Genomic DNA, 9,158 nt, shown 5'->3' with positions numbered 1-9,158 from the left:
AAAAGAAAAGAAATAAAACTATTTACACGGGAAAGCTCCCAACAAGCAAAAGAAGAACAGGAAATCTTTTTGGGTTTTCTTTTTAATTACTACTACAAGCATGGAAAGTAAATTAATTAAAAGATACAACTAATTGTTTGGGTTTTTCTTAAGGTTTATTAAACACACAAGAAGAAAGCATAAAAAGGAAAATAAACTAGCATGGATGATACAATGAAAAAGTATGACCACCGATATCTAGCAATGAGTGTGTGAACATAAATGTAATGTCGGTGGGAAATACGTACTCCCCCAAGCTTAGGCTTTTGGCCTAAGTTGGTCTATGGCCATGGCTGGCCTGGCGGATATCCATAATAGTAGTTGGGGTCGTACTGTGACGCAGCGGCTATCGCCTGCTGAGCTATAGCGTGGCGATGAGCGGCCTCCTCTCTCCTCTCGTACTCATCTGCCTCCTCTCTGGTAATAGTATATCCTCCTCTTGCATGATAATCAAAGAAGGCAGGAGCAGGGAAAGTAATACGGACAACATGGTGTCTGTCAAAGATTAGTCGATACTGGAGAGGTGATTCGTTCCTCTCGACAAACTGGTGGTGAACCATAGCATTAAAGTCTAGATAAGCAGGAGGTAATTCAATATCATCTTCACGTATGGCTATACCAAGAAAATTAGCTATGCGGGTTGCATAAATTCCACCAAAGAAATCTCCATTACGTCTATTAAGATGCAACCTATGTGCAACAATGGCTCCCAAATTATATGATTTGTCTCCTAACACAGCATTCCTAAGAATACTAAGATCTGGGACACTCATGTGACATGCCTCATCTTTACCATTAATGCATCTACCTATGAAGAGAGCAAAATAATGTATAACAGGAAAGTGAATGCTCCCTATGGTAGCTTGTGTAATATCTCTGGATTCTCCCATAGTTATTCTAGCAAGAAAATCTCTAAATTCAAATTTGCGAGGATCCCTTATAATACCCCATTGTGGAAGTTTGCAAGCAGTGGTAAAATCCTCTAAGTCCATAGTGTAAGACTTATCATAAAGATCAAACAGGACAGTTGGAGAATTACGTGAAGTTGAAAATTCAAACCTCCTCACAAAGGTACTGGTGAGATAGTGATACTGGCTACACTTCTCTTCCTCGAAGCTCACAAGATCAGCGTTACAAAAATATGCGTTGAATTCTTCCTTAATTCCCGCTCGATCCATAAAGTTATCAGAAGGCCATTCACAAGGATGCACTGGAGCATCTCTTGGTGGCTCTTCATCAGCATCACGCATTGCAAGCCTGGGTCCTTGCTTCCTTGAAGAACCACCTTGGAACATTTTTCGAAGCATATTTCTTCCTCTGAAAAATTCTGAAATTTTTTAGTAACTTCAAAATAAAAGTAAACGAAACACAATAATATCGATAGCAACTACTCCTACAAGTGCCTAGGGCCTATATCATGCATCAAAACTACTTTTGACCATATACATTTGACATGCAAGCTCAAGAACAGGGTCACCTAAGCAGCAAAAATTTGCAATGAATAAAGCACTAGAACAAAAACTAATTGGACCAATGGAGGAGTCACATACCCAGGAACAATCTCCCCAAGCAGTTTTGTGAGAGGTGCTTTGAGCAAGGAGATCAAAAATGGCAGCAAGATGAGCTAGAACTCATGCTTGAGCTGGTTATTCGTGTTTGTGGGAGGAAGATGAAGTGTGTGGGTGCAGGAATAAGTGGAGGAGGGCCACCATGGGCCCACGAGGTAGAGGCGCGCCCTAGAGGGGTGGGCGCACCCTCCACCCTCGTGGGCAAGTGGTTGACCCCCCTGGTGTGTTCTCAGTTCCATAAATCCTCAAATATTCTACAAAAAATCATATTTAAATTTCATGGCATTTGGAGAACTTTTATTTCCAAGGTATTTTTATATTGCACGGATAATCAGATAACAGACAGAAAAATATTTATTTTTATTTTATTTAATATAAATAACAGAAAGTAAAAGTGGGGTACAGAAGGTTGTGCCTTCTAGTTTCATCCATCTCATGATCATCAAAAGGAATCCACTAACAAGGTTGATCAAGTCTTGTTAACGAACTCATTCTGAATAACATGGAACCGGAGAAATTTTGAATAACACTATGTTACCTCAACAGGAATATGCACATCCCCAATAATAAGTGAAAGTGCTAGTGATCGACTAGAGGGGGGGTGAATAGGTGATTTTTATGAAAGTCTTCAAAACCTGGAAGTTTCGAAGACTAACGATAGAAATAAACCTATTACCAAGCATCGGAAGGTAGACTAGACTAAGCAAGCCATAGTCAAGTATTCAATGAAATGAAAGCACAAACACTATTAGCAGCTAGGCAGTATAGATCAGGATGGAAGATAGCATGAAGCCAATCAGAACAAGCATTCACTCAATGAAGACAGAAGATAATGCAAACAGGCAATGACTTCACAAGGACCAACTGTAAATAAAGAGATGGGAAGCATAGAACCAGTGGCTTGTTGTAGACAATGATTTGTTGGACCAGTTCCAGTTGCTGTGACAACTGTACGCCTGGTTAGGGAGGCTGAGATTCAACTCAGAAGACCGCGTCTTCACCTTACTCCCCTTGAGCTAAGGACACCCAGTCCTCGCCCAATCACTCTGGTAAGTCTTCAAGGTAGACTTCCAAACCTTCATAGAATTCGTTCACCGGCGATCCATAATGACTCTTGGATGCTCAGAACGCGACGCCTAACCAGCTGGAGGATGCACAGTCCTCAAGTGTAATAAGTCTTTAGATCACACAGACAAGAAGACTTAAGTGATGCCTAACACTCTTTGACTCTGGGTGTTTAGGGCTTTGTCCTCTCAAGGATTTCTCTCTCAAAGGCTTCGAGGTGGGTTGCTCTCAAACGACGAAAGCCGTGTACTAACTCTGAGCAGCCGACCAATTTATGGTGTAGGGGTGGGCTATTTATAGCCACTAGGCAACCCGACCTGATTTGTCCAAAATGACCCTGGGTCACTAAGGAACTAACACATGTTCCAACGGTCAGATTTCAAACACACACGGCAACTTTACTTGAGCTACAAGCAAAGCTGACTTATCCAACTCTGGATAATATTTGCTCTCATTGTCTTTGCTCGAAGACATAGGATTTTGGTTAAGCATCACTTCAGTCATTCCGACTAGTTCACTTGGACCCCACTTAACAGTACGGTGGTTCCTATGACTCAACAAAGAAGAAAAAGAATGACGAAACAACTAAGTCTTTGTGCTCCATAGTCTTCACGCGATGTCTTCTCTTGTCATAGTCTTCAATGTGAATGTCTTCACATACCACCTTTGACTTCAATGTCTTCATACATTTTTAGGGGTCATCTCTGGTAGGAAAATGAATCAATGAGGGACTTCTACCTGGGTTATCCTGCAATTCTCACAAACACATTAGTCCCTCAACCAGGTTTGTCGTCAATACTCCAAAACCAACTAGGGGTGGCACTAGATGCACTTACAATCTCCCCCTTTCTGGTGATTGATGACAAACTGGTTGAAGTTTTCTACGGGGATAGAAATATGTGAAATTGTAAAGGATTTAAGTATTGTCTTCGTAAGTAGCAGAAAGGCCCCCCCTGAAGATGTGCATATAAGTATTTTGCTTTTGAATGCAAATGCACATGGCAGGTTGTACTTGCGGAGCTCCTCTTCTACTTATGAAGACAATTCATCATGCATGAAATGATATAATGAAGATAATGACATGCATAATAACAAATGGACGTCTACAAAATGAATTCGTGCGGAATTTATCGACGCACATGCGGAATTTATCATCGCATCACATAGTGTCAAAAAAGGTAGCAGGCGACCATCAAGTTTAAGTGTTACAACTCAAAAGGAACCAAATATTTCAAAAGTGAGAGTTGTAAGCACTTGGCAAAAGTTGCAAAAAGTAAAGCAACCACCCATATGGACCCGCTTGAAGACTATCAACTCATATGCTTCTCCCCCTTTTGTCAGTAATGACCAAAAAGGTTTGAAGACATAGAGCTTCTACTCGTTCCCATGAGGTGCAGGCGAAGCAGCAGGGTCGTCGTTGAGGTCCGGTGGTGCAGAAAAACTTGGTGCAGTGTCGAGACGCGCTGAAGGTGGAGGTGGTGAAGTGGCATCATCTTGATCATGGATAACTCTGGCATCACCGTTGCAGCTGAGGAAGAATAGTCAGAGTCTTCAAGGGAGGGAGTCCGACGCAAGTGAGCATTCCTTGGAGGAGTGGAGTCAAACTTGAATCTTTCTGTGAAGCCATCATCTTGAAGATCTTCTTTAGCAGTGAGCAAAGTCAAACTCTTCCAAGACCTTCGACAGGTTTCATGTGTAACAAAGGCATTTTTGGTGGCAAGATTGCGAATGCGATTGACGCCCACCAAGAGGCTTTGCATCTGACGCTTAAGCCAGTCATGATGCTTATCCTATTTCTGATGTAGCACGACGAGAAGCTCTTGGTCATTAAGAACACGAGATCGCTTCCGAGGCCTTTGGGCAATGGTGCTTCCAGTGGCGTTAGTTTGGGCGCAAGGGGCACATGTGTTACCAGCCAAGGGATAAACATGAGAGACTGCCTGAACTCCTTCAATGGGCTGGGTGAAGCTTTGACGATCAACGTTGTGAAGATAGATTGGATCCTTAGCAGGCTTTGGGTAAATAGCTTCAACAGACAGATCAACCTCTGGCAAGAATACAAGATGATTGCGCGCAGACGGCTGATAGTTGAAGGCAGAGTGAAGCTTGATAAGGCGCATTATCCACGGAGCGTTGAACTTCAGACCAAAAATGTCGGAACCAGATGCAGTTAACTGCCTAATGAAGAAGCCTTGAGCATTGAAGCTTATGCCATTGAAGATATAGAAAACCAAAGTCTTCATTGCTCCTTCAAGCTTCGCTGCAGATGAATGTCCTTTGATAGGCCATAGAGTCTTTCTGATGATATGATAAATGGTGCGGGGCAGATACTCTAGGTCTTCAACAAAGAATTCGGTTGGGTATTCAGCGTCGCGTGGCAAAGGCTTCATCATGCTCAACATTTGACTCATGTTGGGTTCTGGCTTCTAGAAAATGCTCTCCAAAGCATTTTGGTGTTGTTGACAACCTGGTTCATAGTATTCACTAGGAGTGGGCAGGGCTGTGAGCTCAATGATGTCTTGAGCTTTAGCTTCATGATGAACATCTCCTGTCATCCACTCAAGGATCCAAGTCTTCGAATCCCTGTTGTATCCACGAATGTGGAGGGTAGCATAGAATTGAAGCAGAAGTTCTTCATTCCAGTGTTCCTTTGCAGTCACAAAATTAAGCAGACCCGCATCACGGAAGTAGTCAAGGTATTCTTCAAGGCATGGCACTCCAGCAATGGCTTCACAGTCAAGACACATATGTGGGAAGATGCGCCCCTGATTGTATAAGATGCAAGAATAGTAGCTTCGTTGCTGATAACTCCAGAATCGATCTGTGGAGATTCTTGGCCTCGTGTAGGGGTTCTTGGCACTGTTAAAGAATGTGTTGTGTGCCTTGAATCCATTCAAATTAAATGATCCCGGTGACATTGCAGTACCTAGAAACCGTGGTAGCCTTGGCTTTGGCTTTTGGATCTGAGGCATGTGCTCCACATGATAGGCAAATTGAGGTCTGGGAGCAGGCGGAGGAACCAGAATTGGCCAGTGGACTGTAACAAGCTGACCACGATCATATGCTTGCTGGATAGTGTGTGGCCTGGGAGGTGGTACAGGAGCAGAGTCATTGGCTTCAGGCTGTGGATTTGCTTCAGGTGCTGCATTAGCTTTAGGTGCATTCACTTCTGGCACCACATTAGCTTCAGGCGCCACATTAGCTTCAGCCATGACAACATCATTCGCTTCAGTGTTGATGTTGGTGGCCGCCTCAGTATTGGTAACCTCCACTTCAGGAGCTGGAGGGTCAGACACGTTCTCCTCGAGAACAACTTCAGGGTTGGACGGGGGTGTAGCAACTCTTTCTTCATCACGTGGTTCTTCTTCTTCATTGGCTGATGCAGCCAGAATATCTTCAGCCGCTTTGGCTTCAGATTCAGGTATGTTCATAGTAGGAGAGGCTTCAGGAAAGACTTCGCGTAAGACGGATTGGCGCTCTTCTCCTTCGATAACACTTGACAATGTGACCTATGGCCTGGGTCCTTTGCGAAGCCTGCGAAATGCTGGCGACGCCTGTGGAGATGGAGTTGGTTGGGCCTCAAAGTCTTTGCTGTCAATCACCGGAGTGGTGACCTGTGGTGGGGGAGTGACTGGTGTTTCTTTAGCACGAGGGGATTCTTGAGGGTGATCAGCCCATGAGTCATCCTGAGCAATTGGCGTCAATGGACGACCAATGCTGATGAGTTCGCTGTTCATGAGGACTGGCGATGATACCAAATTGTGCTTGATCTGAGAAAGGACTTCATCATCTTCAACATTGTCGTGAGGACCAATGTCTTCAGCTGTGGTGGGGTCAACAGTTCAGCTTCAGGAGCCTCTGTGGAAGCAGGCTCATGAACTACCAGACGACGTTCACGATGTTCAGGCGCAGGACGAGCAATAGAAATTGGCTCAACAAGAAGGGGATTTGTGGAAGCAACCCTGTCTCTCTTCTTTGTTTTCCATTTTTTGGTTGGGGGAGCATCATCAGTGGTGGCTTTGGTCTTGCGCTTTCTGGCTTCGGCTTCAGCTGCTCTAGTTTTCTTGAATTCTGAAGCCACTGTGGGGGCCTTAGGCTTCGAGCCTGTCATACTGGCCGGGAAGACAATGCGAGGTTCTTCCTGCCTTGATGCTTCTGGTTTGGCCATAGCTGGCTTCTTCTTCTTCTTGGCAGCCATTCTGGGGTCGATGCCTGGTCGCCCCAAAGCCTTGCGCTTTTCAGCTTCATTGTAGCCTTGAACACATTTGGCAGCAAGATTCTTCAGGCGGTCACGAGAACCTTTTGCTTCTTCTCGTTTCTTCTGGAATGCCTCCTTGAGCTCATGCATCATGACCTTGAAGTTCTGAATGTCTTCAACATTGATCTTGGCCATGTGCTTCTTGATCTGAGCCTTTTCATAATCGATCTTATGCTTCACTTCAACAATTTTCTGAGCAAGAGCCAGCTCAGGAGCAATGGCTCCGTGGAAGGAGACGCTGAGGCCAATTGGAAGCTGAAGATCATCAAAACTGACATCTGGGCTGTCAAACCATTCATCAATGAACTTGTATAAGATTTCCACATCAAAGAGAGGAAGATCATTGAAGATTTCCGCCTCTTGCTTGCTCTTTATCAATTGCTCTAGAGCGTCATCGCCAAGATGGTCGTCGCTGGACAGATCAATGGTGTCATTCTCGTTTCTCAAAACAGCAGCACGGGTCAGTGCTTGACCAGTGGGTTGCATGGGCTTTTTCAACTTGGCAGACTTTGAGATGCGTGAGAGATCTTCAGACTGCACACTGGCTTCAGGAGGTGCAATGGCCAGAGGCTTCACCCGTGAGACCTTTGGTGCAGAGGGGGGCTTTGAAGCCTTTGGTTTCTTTTGCTTCACAGGCTTCGGAGGTGCAGGTGCTTCGTCAGAATTAGTGTCATCTGCAGAATGGTCCACAGCTGCCCCTTGAACCTGAATGTGAGTGATGAGACCTTCTAAGTTGTAGAAGGGCCCAATAAGATTGGCTTCAGCTTCGCGTGTGCTGTCAGCTCGTGGTGCAGAGTGGCCTGGGTTGAAGTCTAATCCCAAAGACTTCTTGTTTTCCTTGGCCGAGTTCTTTGTAGCTTGATAGTTGCGCTTGAACAAATTATCTTCACGACACCATAACAGAGAGGATGGGTCAGCATTAGCAGGCTGAGGTCCACGAATCATGCAGGGGTAGAAGCCTTGAGCAATAGCTTCGGACTTCGACTTGGGCTGAAGACCTTTGTATATTATATCTCCCAGGGGCCCTTTAAGGCATTCTTCTCAGCATACTCTTTGGTGACGAATCTGTACTTGAACCATTCCTCTGCCCAATGTCTTCGAATCCATTGGATTCGGTCCTTGCGTTCTCCATAGGTTTCTTCTAGATCTGACTTGTATAACTCATAGAGATCCGGTGGCAGGTCCTTAGCAGTGTTTCCACGGTGTTGTCTTCCGCCCTTCCTGACTGATTTTTGAGTTTTCATGAAGTTTAGACTGAAAGGCTTCAACACTGTTGAAGTCTTCCGTCCACTGGTCAGACAGGAACTGGCTTCAGGAGAATTTATGTGACGCTGTAGGAACTCTGCAAATGAATGCAGACTATGAGAACCAAGGGATTCTCCCACGGACATGTACCTGTGAGAGCATTAGAGATGCGAGGGAAAGGGAAGAGGTCATATACATTCTTAGAAGATTTTTAAGATAAATCAGTTTAGAAGACATTGACCTCATAGTGCGAAGACATTCACTCATATGTAGTGAGTTGGTTCCAGATTTGTACGAATCCACAAATAAGTACAAGTGAGGAATCTAACTACTTTGTGAAGCATAAGTGAACATACTAGGCATGCTATGAGATGCAGAACAGGATAGATCCAACTTTGTAGGAGCGGAAACCACTTGTGGTTGAAAAGGATGAATCTATCGGATCAAAAAGATTGTAAAAAGAAGTTTTATTTACCACACGAGGAACTGCTAGACGGAGTGGGAGAGGAGGCTGAGCAGTTCGATCTTCCGTGCCCTAACTTGGCGATGGAGGACACCTACGGCGACGGCGGAGAAGACAATGTTCGCGGCCGGCGTGAGGACGGAGTCGGTGAGGTCGCGACAGCTAAGCGCTTCGTCGACGGCGTCGTCGAGGGCTAGCGGTAGCGCTAGGGTTTGTGTGAGAGTGGAAGAAGAGATTATGACTGGGGTGAGGCGTGTATTTATAGGGACAGCGGCAGCACATCGTTATTACGCAGTGCCCCTGGCGGTTCACATCTGAAGGACACGTGGCGACCATGCAACACATTGGAGGTTCTTCCATGTTCCCACGCACACCTGTATTGTCGGGTGGTCATTCCCACTTCTCCAGGTTTTAGGTGAAAAGGATTGAGCATTGAAAACAAATTAATGTTTGTCTCTGTGTCTTCTGCTAACAAGGACGCAGAGAAGACGTTTTGATAGTTTCAATAGAATGCATATGA

This window comes from Triticum urartu, chromosome 7A (assembly GCF_056163025.1).
Source record: "Triticum urartu cultivar PI428250 chromosome 7A, HENAU_Tu73, whole genome shotgun sequence".
NCBI lineage: Eukaryota > Viridiplantae > Streptophyta > Magnoliopsida > Poales > Poaceae > Triticum > Triticum urartu.
Note: the sequence above shows the minus strand (reverse complement) of the source record.